Raw genomic sequence first — 21,897 nt, forward strand, 5'->3', positions numbered from 1 at the left:
TTTTTTCCCCTCGTTTCAAGAAGTATCTGCGTCCACATGAGATTACTGAAACCGACTAAAAACGTTGTAGTTTGCATGCCAGGCCAGTGTGTGCCGCTGTAATTCTGCCACAGAAGTACACTAAAACCGGAGAAGAAGAGTTGTGGCTAGAAGGGGTAAAGCAATGGTAGGAGGTGAGGCAAAATCTCACATTAAAATAAATACATTTGCTACTTAGCAGATGTGTTTTATTAATGCCTACACTTACCCCAACCCAAAACATACCTTTACAACAATGCAGATACAGTAATTAAATGCCGCGATATTGATGTGCGCATGCCCCAGTGCCCGTAGTTTTATCCCTTAACTCTTTCACCGTGCTGGACGTAGAGTGACATCCCCGTTTCAGAAATATACGGATTAGCTGTACACACGAAAACGGAAGATTGCCGTTTTCAGATTTATCCACTTTGGGACCCGGTTTCAAAAAATATCGGATTCATGCTTGTAAAACGCCAGATCTGTGTGTACGAAACGCTGATACGGTACAAAATGTATACGTATACAGCTAAACGCGTCTCCGCTTTCTGGTAACCATTGTTGTTATTTCAAATCACCAAAAAAAACACCCCTTACCCCCAAAAATGTCCCGGCCCTATTTTGATAGCTTCGCCCCACACATACGCAACCCAGGCAACGACTATGGCAGAATCTGTGCGTTACTAATCCAGGTCGAATATTTAATGAAAAAGTCACCCCTTCCATTACAAAATCACAAACTGTTCTCATGAACAACGCAATAGTACACAAGCACGACAATTATGACAAGATTAGAGTTATAGCGATCACAAAAACACAAAACGTTCTCATGAACAACTCGATAGGAGAAAAGCTTGACAGTCCAGCTAACGACATATTACAATTATGACCGGATAAGGGTTATACAGATCATGAAAAGAGGAAACAAACATATATTAGCAGTATAGTATCTTCCTTGTCAGACAGATTTTGTAAACGGTCGTTTGAAACAGAGAGTGAGGAGATTTATTTGCTCCGTACGGCGTGGAAATGAATGGGTCGTTATCATCGTTGATGTGAGCCACAATATGATTGCAAATGAACAAACAAGCGAACATAACATGAGCATATTCAAGCAAAAGCGAGCATATATTAGTTCTCGGCTAATGACCGTCGTGTGTTTTCAATAATGACGTGCACTGAGCCCTCTCTTCTCACAATCAATAGTAGACACGCCCCTTACCTGCTGATTGGCAGGTGTTATTGTACTCGGCCCAAGCCCGTTTTTTAAAACCGTTTTAAAAAAATACTTACCCCACCTTTAATATTCAACAGCACTAAGCGCCACCCTGCTATGGTAGTAAAATTTATCGGAGTATGGCCCTGTATCCCAAATTATCCCTGTACAGCCATCACTGGAATCTCTAATAATCTCTCTATAACAATGCAAAATGCACAATACACTTTTACTGGATTGCTGCATTTCTATTAAAATGACAAAGTGCTACTGATAACAACAAAGTAGTGTAGTGTTGCACGATATACCGGTACTAGAAAAGTATTGTGATACCCTGCTATTACAAACGGTACAATATGGACTATTATTAGTACCGGTACTTTAAGGAGGACAGCGCTAACATGAGCTGTATTTCTTAATGTGCTCGGGTGTGTGACAGCAGGTGTCAGGAGTGGACGTGTATGCAGAGCTCTGCTTCCACCGTTCACTAAACATTGGAAGCAGTAGAAGAGTTAAATGTGGGGGGGACGTGCTCGCGCTACCGGACTCTGACCTGAGGCGCGCGCTCACGCCTTTCAGACAACAAACATGCGATCGCCCTTCATGTCTTTCGCGGATTATTATTTGGGTTTGAATGGTCAAAAATATGTAAAAATGCATGGTCTGGCGAGTATTCAGGTAAACACAGTCGGATATGTCTTTAGTGAACGTGTAGCCTACAACTGAGGTAATTAGATCAGTGCAGGTCTTACGCCAGACCTAATATTCTGTGATTAATGTTAATCAAACACCAATGAAAAATGAAAAACCGCCACATGCTTGGCTAAATAACTAAAATATATTTATTAAGAATCAGTGTAGAGTTAAATTATAGCGTGTAGACTGACTAAGTAAGCAGTTTTATATTTGATTATTTAATTTCTTTCTTGACTTGCTACTGTTATATAGACCTAATGAAGCTGAGAAATAAAGAACTGTTTTTGTCATATTGTTTGTAATTAGCATTTTTTGCTTATTTTTATCTTATCTTAAAACAGATACAATTAAAAATCTATATTATAATTATAAAATTAAATAAAAATATATTAAATTACTCGTATAATAAAATAAGATTTTGGTCATCCCAACCTGTTGAGAAGTGAAAGGTTAGTGAATGATAACATGATTGATAATGTGATCTCTGTGAGGATGTTCACACTGGCATGTAGTTATAGCAATAAGAGGAGGGAATGGTCAAAAACCAGGGCAGGAACATGCTGGCATGTTTTAGTAAAAAATGTAATTTTTAGTAAAAAAAATTAGTTCTGTTGTCATATTCATATTAATTGTTTTTTTGTTTGTTTTTACCGCTGTATCGATTTAGTATCGGTATCGAGGTATTTTAGTCTGGTATCGTATCGAAGTCAAAAATTTGGTATCGTGACAACACTAAAGTAGTGAATCAGATTCGTGCACCAAGTTTAAAATTGAGAAAGCACAAACGAGATTTGATGGCACTTCAATGACTTCAATATTTTGGTGTATTTTTGTAATTTGAGATTAACACGCAAACCATTATGAAATATTTTCACGTTTAAGAGAAGAAAGCATATGGGTTTTGAATGACGCAAGAATGCATAAATGAATACAGAAGTATTATTTTAAAGATGATGAATGATAGTTACTATATTATTGTAAACAGCTGAGAATTTTGCGATAACCTAGTTGAAGTTTTGTGTTGTAATGAAAACAGCACATGTTCATGCATTCAGTCCCTTTTAGAGAATCTAATCTAAGCCGCCCACACTGGCAAGAATGAGGAGGTTGACATCATCAGCTCCCACTCCATCCCAAGATAAAACAGACCCTTCTCCCTCTTTCAGCAACATTCCCAACATGAAACCATGGGCATTACCAGTATGTGTTTTACAATTTAAATGTGTAAATTTATATTAGTAACACGTTACAATACCACCTTGCTCGATCCTCATCGGTCATTGAAAAACCACAAATAACGTCTATAAGATGAACTGTGTCAGCAATCTATAATTCAATGCATGACCTATTAAAGGAAAATGAAGTAAACAATTCAAACTGGCACGGTGATCTTAGCTATGGCGTTCCCTTGCCTTTGGAAAGCGCTGTGTTTGCCAAATCCGGCCACAGAGGGTGTCTCTGAGCCTGCTGACTGCATGCGGGTAACATGTCTACCATCTGCCTGGATCTGCTGTGTAAAGACCTACAGCAGGAGTCTGGAAGACGAATGGATGTACAAAATGGTGGTGTGGTACACACACAAGAAAGCAAGAAGTCAATGCCAGGAAAGGATTTTGGAAAAGAGCAAATAACATATTGCAATTACTGGCGGCTGCATCCAAGCTACCACACATTCCCAAGAGACATCGCTTCCAGAAATGCCTGTTGAACATGTTCACAGTGCATGATCAAAGAGGAAGAACGTGTGTTCATTTAAATACATGTGTTTGTATCTTTTAGTGGACACTAGGGGTGGGAGATCTGATGATTTAATATTGTGATCGATCTTGAAGATGCTCATAATTACAACTAAGCTAATTGTACAGATCATGATCTTTCATGTCCTCTTAATAAAGTTAAAAAACAGCAATGACTGCCTACTAGATGGCTGTTCTGACCAGCCAAATTGTATTGCGTGTCTTTTGTGTGTGTGGTGGAGCATTTGAAAAAACATATCGAAATCCTAGCATAGAAAGCCTAATTTTGCGTACAAAATGTGTTTTGGCGTACCGTACATCAAAAGAAAGAAGTCTGGGGTTTTCTTAGGAAGATCGAGTTATGATTTTAATAAAGAAAAAAGAAAAAAATTGAATTATAAAAAAAAAGAAATGCATAGAAACCGAAAATAGAGGGTGACTTAATTTAATGCTGACTTTAGGGATGTCAAAAGCACCGGCACTTCGGTACCAAGTCGGTACTGAAATTTTTAAAGAATGTGACAATACTAGCATTTCTGTAGTACTTACTCCCAAGTATATCTGGTACCTGTTCTGCATTCAGTTGCTTTCGTGTTAATCTAAGTGCAGGGCTCCAGACTGATGCCGAATATATTGTATATGAATATTAAACAGCAAAATACTATGTAAATATTACTCCTGCATGTTCTGCGTCTCTGTGTGAATGACGGGCGTCAATGTGCGCACACACACGCTCGCTCGCCATCTTGTAGTCTCTGCCAACTGCCGTGTGTCACTATATGAGGACACAAAACGCATGAACCATCACTTCACTCACATGATGAGAATTTACCATTTCTTTGAGAAAATGGTCATTTCATGAACACAAACACTCAAAGGTCTTCACGGAAACCCATCAAAATAAAAGTTCGGTGAAATGTGAAGAAATTGACAGAAGGGTACTGTTGTACAATAGATTTAGCTATGTCTCTATGTAATAATAATAATAATAATGATACGCCTCTACTAATAATAATAATTATTCCTTGATGGTTGCTTTTTTTCACTTGCTCTTTAAACAGTGTTTAATTTTAAACAGCATAGGCTATAGCCTTTAAATGTTTATGTATTATTCACTTCTCATTGAGTTTAATAATTTTTTTAAAAAATAGTTAAATAAAATAAAAATAAAAACATTTTGCTGTGGTACCGAAATTGGCAAATATGATACTGTCAAATTTGTTTGGTATTGGTACCGACTACTGGAATTTTGGTACCGTGACACCACTAGCTGACTTTAAGTAATTTTAAAAGGGATAAAAATGAACCATAAATTTGACCTTGACAATACTGTAAATCCGTCTATCACCAGTTCACATCTTCAACAACCAGCACTCTCCATAAAATAAGCATATTTGAATCCCCACACATCCTTTACACTGCATCAACACGGCACAAGAGAACATTGGTTGTGGTGTGGATTTGTCACGCTACACCGCTGCCTCATATTCACAGCATTACTCAAGCCAGATCTGGAGGAAAACTGAGGCATGTGTTGTTGCATTACTCATAGCCGTTATTGTCTTGTCCACAGACATCGTCATTAATTCAAAATACTTGAAGGCAATAAAAATGAAGCTAACTGAAGTGGTGACATATTCCTGATGTCTGAGGTCCGGAGAGGTGGTTTTAATGACCACTGAGAGGGCACAGTTCAAGACAGCCCTGCAGCTCTGGGCCTGGGAACGACTGCTCAACTGGAGACTGCGTCTTTATGCTTGGCTTCATTTCTGCTTTGTAATGTCTTGTGTCTCCATCAGAGGATAGCGATACGTCTCCTACTGATAGCGCTCCAGGGACACGTGCTGCTGTTATGGCCAAGCACTTGTTTTCCAAGAGTTTACTGGATGGGTCATGAGAAATGTTGGCTGAATGAGGGAAAAAAGCAGAACTGTAGACGTCCCATTTCTCTCACCCGGGAAATACAACCCGTCGCTGAAGATTCAAACGCTGACCAAAGAAAACACAATCCACCAACAAGCTCATTTTTTACCTGTGATAATAGACACTACTGAACAATACGGTCTGTGCTCACACTTCGATTCTAAATTTGCATTGATCCAAAACTGATCAATGGCTATGTAGTCTCGCACGATATACGGGTACTAGAAAAGTATTGCGATACCCTGCTATTACAAACGGTACGATATGGACTTTTATTAGTACCGGTACTTTAAGGAGGACAGCGCTAACATGAGCTGTATTTCTTAATTTGCGTCATGTGTGACAGCAGGTGTCAGGATGTGTGTGCAGAGCTCTGCTTCCACCGTTCACTAAACATTGGATGTAGAAGCGTTAAATATATACGCGCAACGCGTGATAAAGAAAGCAACAGAAATATGCGCGCATGAGAAGAAAAAGCGCGGAGCGGGACGTGCTCGCGCTACCGGACTCTGACCTGAAGCGCACGCGCGCGCGCACACACACACACACAAACACACAAACACACGTGCCTTTCAGACAACAAACATGCGATCGCCATTCAGTTCTTTCCCGGATTATTATTTGGGTTTAAATGGTCAAACATATGTAAAAATGCACGGTCTGGCGAGTATTCAGGTAAACACAGTCGGATATGTCTTTACCGTGCGTTCACACTGCCGCCGGCGAGAGCGTCAAAATTCGCTCTTACCGCCCTGACAACGACGCAGTAGAAAGCTCCGTGGACGTGCTGCCGCTCTGACGTAGATCGAATGTATTTTTCTTTTTTTAAACTGTATTTAAAGAGGCCACAAATCAAACAAGCATGTTGATGGATATACTAACCGCAAGTAGGGTATAAATTAACTTCATGAAATCGTTTAAATGTGAAAGTAAGAATTAATTGCACAACCGCTGATCAACGAGCGTTCTAGCGCCTATAAAATAGTGTTGCACGACTTCTTAACAAATTACACATCACTATGAATGATCTTGTCATAAATGATAGGGAAACCCGCACAGCAATGATCAACCTCTCCTACAAATTGCTTGGGAACTAATGTGGTCGGAACCAAAGTTTACAGGCCTGCGTTATCTGGATTTCTCTCAAGCGGAGCACTTCTACATTCTGACTGGTTGCCGCCTGTTGCCGCCGAACCGAGTCGTAGCTCATTACCATAAAGTTGAGCTGATTTCAACTCTCCTCGACGCCCAAATCGTCCAAGACACGCCGTGCCGCTCTCGCCGGAGCTCGCCGCCCAGCTCCCATTGAAAATGAATGACTTCCGGCCAGCTTGCCGCTCTCGCCGCCGGCGGTGTGAACGCACAGTTAGTGAACGTGTAGCCTACAGCTGAGGTAATTAGATCAGTGCAGGTCTTGCCAGACCTAATATTCTGTGTGATTAATGTTAAGCAAACAATGAAAAATAGAAAACCACCACATGCTTGGCTAAATAACTAAAATATATTTATTAAGAATCAGTTTATAGTTAAATTATAGAGTGAAGACTAGTTTTATATTTGATTATTTAATTTCTTTTTTTTGACTTGCTACTGTTAAATAGACCTAATGAAGCTGAAAAACAAAGCACTGTTTTTGTCATGTTTGTAATTAGTATTTTTTGCTTGTTTTTAAAAACAGATACAATTGAAAATCTATATTATAATTATAAGATTACATTTAAAAAATATTAAATTACTCATATCATAAAATTTAGATTTTGGTCATCCCAACCCGTTCAGAAGTGAAAGGTTAGTGAACGAAAATCTGTGAGGATGTTCACACTGGTATGTAGTTATAGCAATAAGAGGAGGGAATGGTCAAAAACCAGGGCAGGAACATGCTGGCCAAGTGAATTTTTAGTAAACAAATAAAACAATGAATAATAAGTTCTGTTGTCATATTATTTATATTATGTTTTTTGTTTGTTTTTTACCGTGGTATCGATTTAGTATCGGTATCGAGGTATTTTAGTCTGGTATCGTATCAAAGTCAATTTTGGTATCGTGACAACACTATGGCTATGCAAACCAATCAATACACTTATTTTTAGTTTTTTTGCGTCATGAATGCGTCATGAAGAGGAAAATAACATAAGTCGCACTGGACTATAAGTCGCATTAGGGCAGAAGCAGAGCGGGAGCCGCGCGCTGTGCATAACGGAGCAGAAGAAAGAAAGTTTGAAGTGAGAAACTTGTGAATGACTAGAGAAAAGCAGACGTTACTTTAACTGTAATGAAGAAAACAAAAAAGCTAATCGCGGACTGAAAGCAAGATGGCCAGAGCTGAAGGGACGAGTCCACAGATGCTTGAAATCTCTGCTGGGAGAGACTCAGCCGCGGGAGTCAAACGCTGTGTGAATCGTTCTCGGCTGTATATTTTACTACATGCCCTAATCGTGCAGGCGTCCTCGCGGCCACTCGCATTGCTCGTGAACTGGAGCGCATCTCATCCTAATTTAACGAAACTCAGCATACGCCACACAGAAATGAAATATATCTTAAGAAAGCTCGAAATGTCTTTTGATAATATAAAACGAAAAGAAATAGGCTACTCTCTGATTATGTAATCCATTATGTGCATTTCTCTCTATACGCGCGTTCACTATACTGAGATGGCAGTCGTCAAATTAATAAACTAAAAATAACCCTGACGCACACTATGGTTAACCGAGTATTAACCGCTAAGGGCCTCGGTTAACGGTTAATGAAAAACTTGAAAACGTGCAGCCCTACTCACATATGAAATATTTCTAATACAGCAGCCACTCCATTTGAGATTACACCTAACTGTTTACATCAAATGTGTGTGAAACAGGAAATGACACTTCTAATATTAGTCACTATGCAAATCCTGAATTAGACCCCACAAGTTGGACTGAGTCAAACTTCAAACCGCAACAAAAGAGTCTTTTGCAGACTCCCAGTTCTGCAGACGATGCCTAAACATAGCGTGAAGTACGACATATATGCCTCTCCCTGGTGCTTGAGGAACCGCAGCTGTGAGGGAGGAAGGGCTGAAACTGCAGCGATTGGTCTGTCTGACAGTCACTTACTTCTGCTCTACTTCCTCCTGGGTCCTTTTATCGGCCTCTTGTGTCTCAAAGATTAACTGTCTGTACACACATACAGCATGAAACACTACAACAGGATTACCATTTCAACTCTGATAGGCAACCTTGTGCCATGCAACACACCTGACCTTGTCATATCGTATGAAGGATGCAGAAACGTGGCTTTACAGTTTCAAAATGATTTTATCACTAAGATCTTGTTGCATGAGGGAATTTTTTGTGTAATTAATAGATGAGATTTTTTTTTTGCATCACGCCACTGAGCCACATACGTGTTAGATAAAGACAGATACCTTGACACCACAACCCCCCCAAAATTCGCCTTTCAACCGGAACCTAGCAAACTCCACTGAATGTTTTCACACGCTGAAACAAAAGTCATCATAAACCACAAAGCCCTTTCATCACAGAGGAGAACGCTTAAGTCTTAAATCTGTGTTTATGGTCTAAAAGTGAGATTGTCACATAAGCGTTTATTTGCTTGTGTTGTATGGCGACGTAAGGGGCTGATGATAAGCAGGATTGGAGTTTGATGCTTAAACAGTCATGCGGTTGGGAAAAGAGAGGCAGATGCAGAGGTAAGTGGGTCACAGATACAGTCGTAGTATCAACGGAGCAAAGCTGTCGGCACAGATGTGAGATTTGCCGGACAGACTCAAATGTCAAATGCTACACAAACCGACGTCGGCCAGTAAATGCTATGGGCCTCCTGCAATATAAACATCATTTTTAGCAGGTCTCACACCCTTTTTGCTTCTAAAAATTGCTTCCATAAAGCGGCTTTTCACAAAGCAATAACAATAAAAGCAAAAATATGACTAGCTCAAAAAGAGGACATTTGGCAACTTTATGATCTAAAAATAACTGTTTACAAGCAAGAGCTTTCATTCTAGCTTTTAGAATTTAAGGAAGTTTATCCAAAAATATTCATTGCCATCATTTACTCACCTTCACAACAACAAATGGTTTGGTAGAATGCCCTAGCTGCGCTTTTTTTTTGATTCAACTAAAGTATGTATGCAGTCAAGCTCTGAAATGAGCACCATAAAAGGACTTGAGCACTATATTTCAAATCTTCTGAAGCCATATGATGATTTCCTCCTGTTCATGACAAAACTTCAATCAATATCCACTGAAAATATTCCCCTCCGATGTATCTCTCAAATTTCACTCCCTTATTTATACAGCCACAACATAAATGAGAACCAATAGTATTCGGCATGGCTGACAAATTATGATGATATAATAAGTCAACATACTAGTGTTGAAAAGTTTGGAGTCAGTAAGATTTAGTTGTTGAAATAAATTAATACTTTTTAGTGAGGAATCATTACACTCTCTTCGATCATTTATAAATGCAGTTCTTTAGACAGCAACTGTTTTTACACTGATAATAATCGGAAATTTTTCTTGAGCATCAGAATAATCACAGAATGATTTCTAAAGGATCATGTGACACTGAAGACTAGAGTAATGATGCTGAAAGTTTGGCTTTGATCACAGGGTTACACTGTATTAAAAGAGAAACAAGTTCTTTTAAATCGTACTAATATTTCACAAAACGGCTGTTTTTGTACCGTCTTATCTAACCCCACATTTTTTAATGGTAGTGTAAGTGATTGGAGAGCTAAATTTTGAGGCAACATTATTACAATTCCGGCCTAAATTTCAGCCTATTTGTTGCAGCTTGCTCTTGTATGACTTCAGAAGACATGAAATGTATATTACAAAGCACTGAACAGCATTTGCGTTCTATGTCAGAACGCCGGCCTACCATTGGCCCACGCTGTTCATGTAAACGCCACAACGCTGTTGTGCACACAAAATCATGTTTTTTGGGTGAACCAACCCTTTAAAAGAATCCATGGGAAAGATCAATGTTAGCATTTTTTATTGTTAGATTCAGGCACAATTGCACATTACCCATTTCCACAGCTGACCTCATCAAACCCCGTAAGCGGCAATTAAAAAATTTACACACTGGGAAATGCAAACAGAAATCACGCTAGTGACTCCAAACAAAATTGATGAATACAAATTACACATCTGACCTAAAAATTATACATCTGACTTATTTCTGCCCTTCCTCTGATTTAATAATGATATGTTTTGTGTGAAACGGTTTCTAAGCACCAGCCACAGCAACATCTGCCTGAAATCTGTGAGTACCAATCACACACACACACACACACACAATGCTCCACATCAGGGTCTCTAATATACACTAAATATTCCACACATCACTACCAAACAAACCTTTACAAAGTATGATTTAACCAAGGCCAGAAACATTACACAAGTGTGCAAATGCAAATGTCTATAGCCTCGCTGTAGAAGAACAATCAAAATGTAAGAAAATAGTAGGCCACGACTATGTATTATGAGCAAATTCCTCTGAACAGAAATCTCTGATCTAGCGGGTAAGCAAAGAAACATGTATTGATTTGTTGTAAATTTGACTCAACGGAATTACATGGCCCACATCATTTCTTACAAGTCTACTGCACTAAATGCCAACATGCACCATGTTCTGAAAGCAAGAATGTATGGTGTCAGGTAGGGCTGTAGCGATAATCTCCCGATACGATACACGATATTCAACTCACGATACGATATATACATCACGATATTCAGCCAACGATACGATACATTAATTACATCATTTTCTGGAAGATTTAAAGGGGACAGGTAGCCTGACAAGCCAGACCCACATCAAGATGTTTGGTCTGGAAACTCACCATTGACAGGGCTCAATCTGAGAGGCGGGAAAAACGGTTGTCTTTCAAACTCCCTCTGCACGCGATAGGATAGCGGTACACCAACTAGAGCAACGAAGGTGAAAGAGCTTGTTGATAGATCAAACATTCACCGTATCCGGTCGGCTAAACTCAGAACACATCTTCCCTTTTTAAGAATGACTTCAGTGCCGTTCTTTGTTCTTTTCTCAGAGAAAAGCTTAACTCCAAGTTTTCCAGAATCGCAGTCAAAGCTGATTCGAAAGATATCAAAGATATCGACTAGGTACTGCTTGGAGCAGGTCCTAATTATTTTGTATATAATTATTACTACTGTACTTGACTTTTTTTGTACAAGTTGAGTTGTAAATTAACTTTCAGTTTGACCTGCAAAAGTGCCCAAGTCTAAATTGAGCATAAATGCAAACACACAGGTGCATATGCATATCATACACATACAGATGAACATAGGCACACACACTCTCAATACCTGGTTTTGTTAATATTATGGATCACATGTTTTTGTTGCTAAATTGATTTTGGACAGTTTTTGAATAACTGAAAAAGTATGCATGTCTATATGCTTGACTTTTATTGATCACTGAGATAGCATTGATATGAATGAAGTGGGTTCAATATAAAACTAAATAAATAAAAGTAGCTTAGATGTAGAAAACTACTTTTGTCAAGTTGCTGTAGCTTAGCTTGCTACATTTCCCAGGGGGGGTAGCTTCAGTGTAGTGAAGCTTAATTTAATGTAGAGTAACTGTAGCTTAGCTCACTACATTTTCCAAGTAGCTTGCCCAACACTGCACAGTATAAACTGGGTGTTTACAGGAAACTATAAGCCTGATACATTTTGTTATGGTGGCAAACAAGGACAATCATACTTGGCAGCCCATAATTGAAAACACCAGTGCTAATAGGTAAATCTCAGCAAACCTTTACGAAGAAAACGGGACATACATACCCCAAACATTTGCTTACAAATATTAAAATAGGCTTAATTTCTTTATGTAAAATATACAAAAAATTTACAACAATAACCACCACCTGTTTTTAGTAACTAAATTGACAGGTTTTCATTTTCATTCTCTGAAACCTGTATATCAAGTCATACTTCAACACAATCATAAAGGTACAACCGAAACCATGTCCAAAGTGTTAACAATTATAAGTTCTTGGTGAAAAAAATATTTCTTGTTCTAAATTAAATGTTTACCCAACAGCCTGATGGCAACTCATTTTATATGACAGTTCTGAGTCATTTATACCCTAAGACCCTTAAGACCCTAAGTGCGGGAATGAAGTATATGATGCTGTGAGGGACTCTGAAAGGGAGGAAATGTGCAGAAACCCTCAGTGAAGAGATTCGCTCTCCCACATTCTCCTGATTTTAATGGAAACATTCCATAGCACTGACACATACTGTATCTATGTCTCTCTCTCTCACACACACACACACACACACACACACACACACACACACACACACACACACACACACACAATGCACGGCCACAGTGACACGCATCTAGATAGAATGTATCAGTCTAAATATTTTCTCTGTAGAAGCACACATTTTTGAAGAGAAAAAGGCAGGTTATGTGGAACACAATACATCTCTAATTGTGCAGTTCGGATTGAAGAGAATGAGGTTGACTCAAGTGCTTTATTTTCCATTGTTAATAGAAAAAGACTCGACAAGACGCAACGCGACAAAAGCAAATAGAAGCCCTTACAATCTGTGTTGCGGTCTACACTGGACACAGCTCGGCACGACACGGCATATTGCTGACAGTAAACTGACGCACTGTTCACTTTCTGACATACTTTTTTTATAATTCGACACGTTTTATTCATATCAGATACACATTGTGTAAGTAACTTCAATGTTTACTCTATTCTATTCCCAGTTCACCAGCCACTTACTTTTAAGTATTTCAGGAGAAGTGGATGAATTCACGTGTTGTAAACATAGAGGTTGTAAATCCAACAGATCTGATTCTCTGAACTGCGTCTGCAGCACAAACTTCCACGGTGGCGCCCATCGCGCACACAGCTCAACCAACGCGATTGTTATTAAGGGGTTTAAACAATATACTTCCACCTGCATGTATTTGACAATTGGAATATCAGATATTTCATGCCATAGCTAACACATCTGTGAATATTCTGAATAAAAAAGGAAAAATGACAAAAGCAGATCATCATTCATTCAGACTGTTGCTGCTGCGGTGTGTCACGTGACAAGCAATGACGGGTCACCATGGAAATGCCGCCCCCCTCAATATAGTTTCCACGTGCCTGGTAGTGCACGCAGCACGCTGGCTTTAGCGGTGTATTAAAGGGCACTCGTAAAACTGATGTTGGTTGTGACTGCCAGAGTTGTATGCAGGGCGAGCGCGGAGAGTCTATCTTTGCTTTTTCCGATAGTAATATCTTGAAAGTTCATATCTAGATATAGATAACAATAACGATATATCATTCAGCCCTAATACGCGCAAGAGACCACTTTTGCTGCTTGTATTCCATTGAGATATGCCGTATCTTGTACATTTTGACCTCACTCACAAAGTGATGAGGCGGTTGCGGCTTTTGTACATAGTGTTGCATTTGAGGTAAAAACAATTATGTAAAATACTGTTCGGTTTCTCACACAAACCGATCGTTTCGTGTCTTAAGACATCAATGTGTCGCCAGGAGCCACAGGGTTTAATATTCATATATCTGTGTGTTTTTTACTCTCATAGAAAACACCCCCATTGACATGCATCATACGAGCAATGGTTGGAGTTAAAAATCTTTATTTGTGTTCTACTGAAGAAACAAACACACCTACATCTCGGATGCCCGATGGGGTTTTAATTTTTGTGTGAACTATCCCTTTAAAGTGTAGTGCTTATGAGAGACATGTTACTATTACTGTACACGGTTGATTTACTATAGCAGAGTTACCAAACAGCGACGCTTTATTTCCACCAAAGAAACTCCGGAAGTCGGGAGTCTATAGCTGAGCCCTCAGAGGTGAGGTTTTTTTTAAAGCAGCCATTATTTTATGTCATAGACATCAGTGTATGGAATTTAAATTGAACAAACTATACATTTACACTCAGGGTGGGAAATTTTGGCCACTTTTTTGGCCACTAGCCACAGTGGCTGTTGGATGTCCAATTTTACCAGCCATTTATAGTTTTTACCAGCCACTTTTTACAGAATTCAAATTTAAAAGAAAGTACATTAGCATAGTATGGGGTGAATTTGGGTTGATTGGGACATTTTTCCACAATCATTTCAATGGCAGAAACGGTCAGAATCATGAAATGAGTTACTCGACAAAGGTGCATTATTGTTACTAGCAACATCATTCTTTGACAAAAGCTGTCCAATCTGTTACAATGAATGTTTTAAGGAGTAACCAGTAAAAATATTTTTTTTGTTTTACAATTCACCCGCCACTGTGGCTGGTATACACAGCAAAGTCACTCGCCACTTTGAAAAAGTACCCGCCATTGGCTGGTGGTGAGTGCTAATTTCCCACCCTGTTTACATTTACAAACTATACATTTACTTTTTTATAGGATAATACTTAATTTAAATATCTATTTCAATCAAATAAACATTATGTATTATTTGGTTACTGTTTTATTTTGGTTTCAAAAGGCAGCAATGAAAAACACTTTAAAATTTAAAGAGTGTTCATGTGTAAAATTAATGAGTGCAAAATAATCATGAAACAGTGATTATTTCTCAGACTATAATCGTACAATGCATGCATATCTATAATAATTGCTTAGTTGTGAATAATAACAAAAGGTATACTGTGCCATGATGCGCACAGTATACCATGAAGTGCCATGATGCGCACCAAATGCACACCACAGCAATTAAAAACACAGTTGGACCATGATACATTTTTGTTAGTGAACAATATTTGAGACTGATAAACATCATAAATGGCTGCAGGGAGAACACTTATTGAATGACTCAAATGAACAAGTGTTTCATCAGTGTGAAGCAATCAGTGTGCTGGATATGGCCTGGCTAAATTCAATGCCTCTGAGGTTCAGTTTTGGACGTCAGATAAATGAGATACAAAGACATCCACACCTTCTAATACTCTGAATAGAGAGATTATTTCAGGTTCTGCTTTATAATGGCTTGTTTCAACAGAAGCTCTTGTCCGTCAGAAGAAGCACATTATTGTTACTTAAACAGGAAAAAGCACTTTAGTTCAGGCTCTGTCCAGAATTAAATACACACATGCCGCTGCTTACTGGCCATTACACAATATACAAAATATGCGCATTATGAAACGATTAACATACTGAAGAGTAGTATGTTGTTGTCGACACATAACACAACATTGCATGTTCATGCGCACAAACTAAAATAAAGTCAAGAAGTTCTCAGAAGAAAGAAAAGAAAAAGAAAAAAGAAATCACAGCTGATACCACTTCTGGTTCATTAGTCAAACTGCAAACAGAAGGTCATGTGGAGGACAATGCATTGTGGGAAATGGCATTAGAATTACTCATGCCAAGCAGGCAAAATACTGAACACACATGCACAATATAAACAAATTATAATAAAAAATACAAATTATAACACACATTTCCTTCCAGTCTCATGTTAATCTTGAGTACCTGTAGGCTGCATTTAGACTGCAGGTCTTGATGCACAATTCCGATTTTGGTGACCATTTCCGCTTACATCCTCTTTTAAAAGCGAGCCATATCCGATATTTGCATTTACACTGGTGAAACAGCCCAAGACACGTTTCCCATAAAGTTAGATCTCCATCTGAGGTGCACATTTGTTACTCTTTATTTAGACTAGAGAATTCTTCTGTTTGCATTTCTAATACACCTGCACTGGAACCCCTGACTAAGCATCCAGCAGATGAAATTGCTTTAAACACAACCCATAATAAAAGAGCACAGGGCTTCTCACATTTTGAAGAAAGAAAAAAAAACAGCCTGGTAAATAACTGAATCCTTGTGACTTATTCAAAGAGACATCATTAATTGAAATGCTCACAACAATTTGGTATAACCTACAGACAAACCCTGAGCAGAATCTTTCCTGATTAAAGTTAACACTTGCCGGATCTGCTCCAATATGTTTATTGCTGAATGCAGAAAATAGGGATTAGCCATAAGGGAGATGAGCTGAGCAAGTGGCAATAATCTCCCTGAAGCCATCTTATCCTATTAGCTTCACTTATCACCTGCTAAAACGATCCGCTAGACCAACAGCAATCACCAGAGAACCCTGTTGATATCCTGGGTATAATCAATGCAATGGCACATAGGAACTGAAAACCACAAAGGAGCTCTCTCTCTTATATATCTCAATTGTTTCTGACATTAAATGAAAGGTACCTTTTGCAAGATTTTTTTAACAGACTTTTTAGTTAAGTATTTTATTGTCTTTTTTCAACCAAATAGAGTAGAATTTAGAAATAATAATGTAAGGGGGAAAAAAATATCTTTTTTTATTATTCTTCCATGAATAAAAAACTAAAAAGATCCATGTTTTTCAGAAAATCAGCATTTTTTAAAAAAAGTCCCTTAAAGGGAAATTTATTATATTATATAGTTTAAATATATATGAAATACATTAAAATAAAGGGGTACTTCAGCACTGGGAAGATGAATCTGTATTTAAACTGGGTCATTAATGTAGTAGTAATGTGAAATTATTTTTGAATTTGGTGTCTTCTAGACTGAGAAAAGATAGAAAATGCATTTTTGTCTCATGGGGATGAAAGACTACAATTCCCAGAATGCTTCGCTGCCCTGTGAGGCCATTCCCAAAGCCACCAACTGGATTAATGTGACTGAGTTGGAGAAGACACTACACTTAAAAACTGAACGTGTCTGTTCAATATAATGAGTGAGTCACCGCGCGAGTATCACAGCACTGAGCACTAACTGCAGGAGTCAGATAAATGAGCTGATGAGCTCTTGTGATGAGAGCTGAGGTAATCGTGACTACACTCGCGGCATCAATTCACACCGCTTCTCATTTTGGTGCTGTCAATTAATTAAAAAAAAGTTTTTCTCAATCGCAAATAAAAACAAGTTATATGTTTTTTTAACATATTTTATACTGTGATAATTTCAGTTAATTTTCAAATTTATGTAAAAAAAAGACAGTATATTTAAGTATATTTCAAGACAGTATACAAGTTGTTCACTTTAAAATGAAAATTACCATCATCCTCAAATAACGGTTTTGAATCAATTCATGATTCAGATAGTTAGTGTCACGTGATTTCAGCAGTTTGGCACGCGATCTGAATCATGAATCAATCCGCTGATTCACAACCGTTTGAATCTTTATTTGAGAATTGAACACAAACAAGGAAGAGAAGACAATCCTGAATTAAGTCATAGTTTTTGTTATTTTTGGACCAAAATGTATTTGATACTTTAAGAGATTCTAATTAACTAACTGATGTCACATATGGACTACTTTGATGATGTTTTTATCCCTTTCTGGTCATGGACAGTATAGTGCGTATACACTTGGATACGCTCTTAGGCTAAATATATCTTAAACTGTGTTCCGAAGATGAACAGAGGTCTTACGGGTGTGGAACGACATTAGGGTGAGTCATTAATGACATCAATTTAATTTTTTGGTGAACTAACCCTTTAATACAATCCTCACACAAACTCTTGTTAAATGTCATATCTACCTACGCACAGAGTCTGTGCGCACAATACTGTCTCGCGTCTTTCCGGGCATTGTGGGACAGCGTGTTCTCTTGGCTTGTCGCGCTTGAATGGTTTAAAAGCATGAATAAGTGTGTGATCACGTTACGCTAGCCAAAGGATGACAGAAAAAAACTGATGCTGCGTTAATTGCGCGGCAAAATGAAAAGAAAAAAAACATCTTCCAAAACGAGTGCTTTGTTGCCATGTTATGAATCTCCGCCCATAAAGATGTCACTGCCCAACCAAGAAGCTTGCTATTTGTTAATGGTGTGAATTTGAATGTTAAAGTTCAACAAACTTGAACTCAACAGAAAATTTGCATACGGAAGTCTACCAGGTAAAATTCCTTATGCCAATTCCAACTGAAATGAATAGATTTCGCTTAGAAACGTCATCGTGCAACAATAAACATGGCCACAGATTGTCAACTACTGTCTCAAAGTCTTTTCTCCCATAATGTCAGGTATATCAGAGTGAAATGGCTTCTCGAACAAGAACAAACGTAGGGTGGACTTGATGTTAACCATTGGTTTGGAATTTGGTTTGCTATTGGTGGATCTCATGTGAGTGACAGGTTGCCCCGCCCTCATGCCAGTGAACGAGTCATCAGAGAACAAGATGCTGTAAGAGGGAGGGGAAATGATTCTGATTAAAGAGAATGACACGAGTTAAAAAAATTGTTAAGTTGAAAATTGTATTATGTTATTGTTATGATGTCGTGGATGGATAAATAATGTATAATAAATACTGCGATATACCGTATAAAAATGAGAACTGTTGATTTCGATTTCACAGTGACTAATTGTTTCTATTTCTCCTAAATATTTTTTACCAGGAAGCTTGAAAAATGAAAGCTATGAAAGAAATATCCAAGTAATGACATTTAATTTCCCTCTGGGTCAATTCTGATTGCATTTCTCACAATCCCATGACAGAGGATGTAGTGCTCCCATTCATTCCTCTATCATGAGTTTGAATGGGGCCTAAAATGAGAATAAACCCACAGCACGGACCAGACTGTCAGACGTTTGCGATGATTACGGAACACACACACAACTCGAGTTTCTGGAGGACTGACTCACGACTCGCTGATTTCGATCATTACACTCACAAAGCCTTTAATACCACTGCCAAACTAATCTGATCACTTAGTGAAAGGATCTGCACACAGTAATCATCAGGTATCAACATAAACCCTGCTTTTACCTACAGGACCTGTTCTGAGCAGGAAGTGATTGTGAAACAAAGGCATGAAACGTTAATCTATCCGCGTGATGATACATTGACGGTACATTACTGATTAAACACAATATGAGAGATTGCAGCAGACTGTCTTTTCAGAATAGAAACCAGGATGTGTACGAGAAAAGATGGTTACTGCACCTGAACATTTAAACCTCATACGTGTCGATATTGCTAAAATACCACCCTTTAATGTTCATTCGAAAAAATTAAGCTTATTAAAATGTGATGTTTTGTTACATGTGGCATAACTGCCTAAATCCAGAGCCTAGTAAACATACTCACGTCTAGTCACATCCATGATACTTAATTCGCTATAATGTGAAAACCCGCTGGTGTATAACTATGTACACAACAAAAACAAAGCCTGAATCACGTTATGCTACAGAAAACCACTGGATTTCACACGCAGTTGGAAATAGAAAACAAATTAGCGTCCCTCGCCGTTCTTAGCATTATCTGGCTAACAGTGAGGAAGACATAAAACACTGAGGCGAGACGCTGAAGGACAAATAAAATGTCTTGTACTCACCTTAAACTGAACCTTTCCGTTATTTTCCTTTCATTTACGAGGGATACAAATCATTCAGCTAATCCATGAAGGTTAGTTCACGACTGGAGACACGGAAAAACATTACAAACCCCGCGAAATACAGCGCTTGATGCTGGAAAGCCGAAGAAAGCTGCTGCTAGCTACGCGAGCTAATGCATTCTTCACCTCACCGCGCGACGGAAAGTTGCCCACAGCTGCTTGGAAGTTTTCTTGCTGATACAGAAGAAAATGGCTCGACGAGACAATGGAATTAGAAAAAAAGTGTCCTTATAATGATAAGAGCGACCAAAAGGGTCGCCGGGATAATTGATTTACATTGAGCCGCGGAGGAGCAGTCATTGAAGTGGTGATGGAGCAGTGAAGCAGCGCTGGATAGTCTCTGCACTCTGCACTACAGTTGTGCTAAGCATGATGTTCGATTCGCCAGCGAATCATTCTTCTGATTCGGTTCTCTTCAATGATTCGATCGACCTGATTCTGTTAAATAATTCGACTGGAAAATCAGAGCGATTAGTAATCGTTATAGCTCAACACAGTAAAATTTTAATATTTATGTTACTACAAACGCGAACACTTGAATATATTATAATCCGCAGGCGACAATTTAACGAATCAGTGAATCGAATGGAAAACCAGTGTTTTGTTTAAAAAAAATTCAAGCGAACCGACTCACTAAAATGAATCGTGCTCCTCAGCGCTGATCCTAAAGCTGGTAGGTCCAGTTGGTCTCTGTCGAACCCCGATACAGAACAACAGCTGATAGAGGTACAGTTCAGTTAATTGGAAAATGTTCGGTAACGAATTTTTCTCTCCCAATTTGCTGATTTGTAAAAATGTCTTACATAACTCGTAAAATAATTGGAAAAATAGAAATATACCAGAAAACTTGTATTTAGTCATTAGTTCATATTTTATTTTAATACAATGAATATATAAAATATTTTTTATTCAATGGATTACCTAAAACTGGCTCATTTAGGGTACTAACGGTGTTTGTCTCCCCCTAGCGTTCACCTGTTGTTATTGTCACTTTAAGTCGTCAATGACAAATGACGAGGGTAAAACGAGGCATACACCGATTACTGACTCACTCAGGCATAACACAATGACCGTTATACATTACGACAGGTGAAGTGAATAAGACCGATTATCTATTCATCACGGCACCTGTTAGTGGTTGGGATATAAGCAGCAAGTGAACATTTTGTACTCAAAGCAGGGAAAATGGATAAGCGTATTTGAGCGAGTTTGACAAGGGACTATTGGTGACGACTAGATGACTGGGTCAGAGCATCTCCAAAACTGCAACTCTTGTGGGATCCTCTTGTGGGGTCCTGGTCCGCAGTGGTGTCAAAAGAGGTCCAAGAAGAGTGCGGTGAACTGGTGACAGCTCGTGCTGCGTCCGAAAACAGGCAGCTGCATGACTCGATGTTGTCTGCCTTATCAGACAATGGCTTGTAAGGCAGTGTGGAGACACCTTACTAAACTAATTTCAAACAGACTTCTAAGACAGTGTAACAGTTTAATAATCTCTTCCAGGGGTCGCCAACTGGCGGACTCCGGATCGCGAGATGCATCCATCCGGACCGCGAAGCCTTTTGACGTAATGAAAGAACTCGTTTTGACGTAATGAAAAAATGCCAAATGCGATTTTAAAAATAAATAAATAACTAATCACATTAGTGATAGTTATATCAGGCAGCTCAGTAGAACCTTTTTTTCCTATGTTGCCACGGTTGCGTTGACAGTTAAAGGGGTCGCGCACAGCTCCGCGTGCGTCTCAGATCTCACACCTGACGCACACATACGCGCGAGCTCAGTTCTGAATCGACTTCTGACAGAAGAACTGCACGATGGGTTTATCTTGTAGCACAAGGTGAAATAAGTATGTATAATGTACATGGACGATTTGAGGGAAATATAATTTAATAAATCGTGCAGCT

General features: G+C 38.7%; 1 protein-coding gene across 2 annotated transcripts in view; it reads right to left on the minus strand.

Annotated features, from left to right (window-relative positions):
- erbin (erbb2 interacting protein) overlaps positions 1-20,343 on the minus strand; it is an 89,307-nt gene extending 68,964 nt beyond the window's left edge. Inside the window, exon 1 of one of the 2 annotated variants that reach the window (XM_067434228.1) lies at positions 19,934-20,343. The gene's annotated coding sequence lies outside the window, so the exon portion shown is untranslated. The remainder of the gene's footprint in view (positions 1-19,933) is intronic. The other variant, XM_067434229.1, reaches the window with a different exon arrangement.
- Between the last annotated feature and the right edge of the window lie 1,554 nt (positions 20,344-21,897).

Source organism: Pseudorasbora parva, chromosome 23 (assembly GCF_024679245.1).
Source record: "Pseudorasbora parva isolate DD20220531a chromosome 23, ASM2467924v1, whole genome shotgun sequence".
NCBI classification, from domain to species: Eukaryota; Metazoa; Chordata; class Actinopteri; order Cypriniformes; family Gobionidae; genus Pseudorasbora; species Pseudorasbora parva.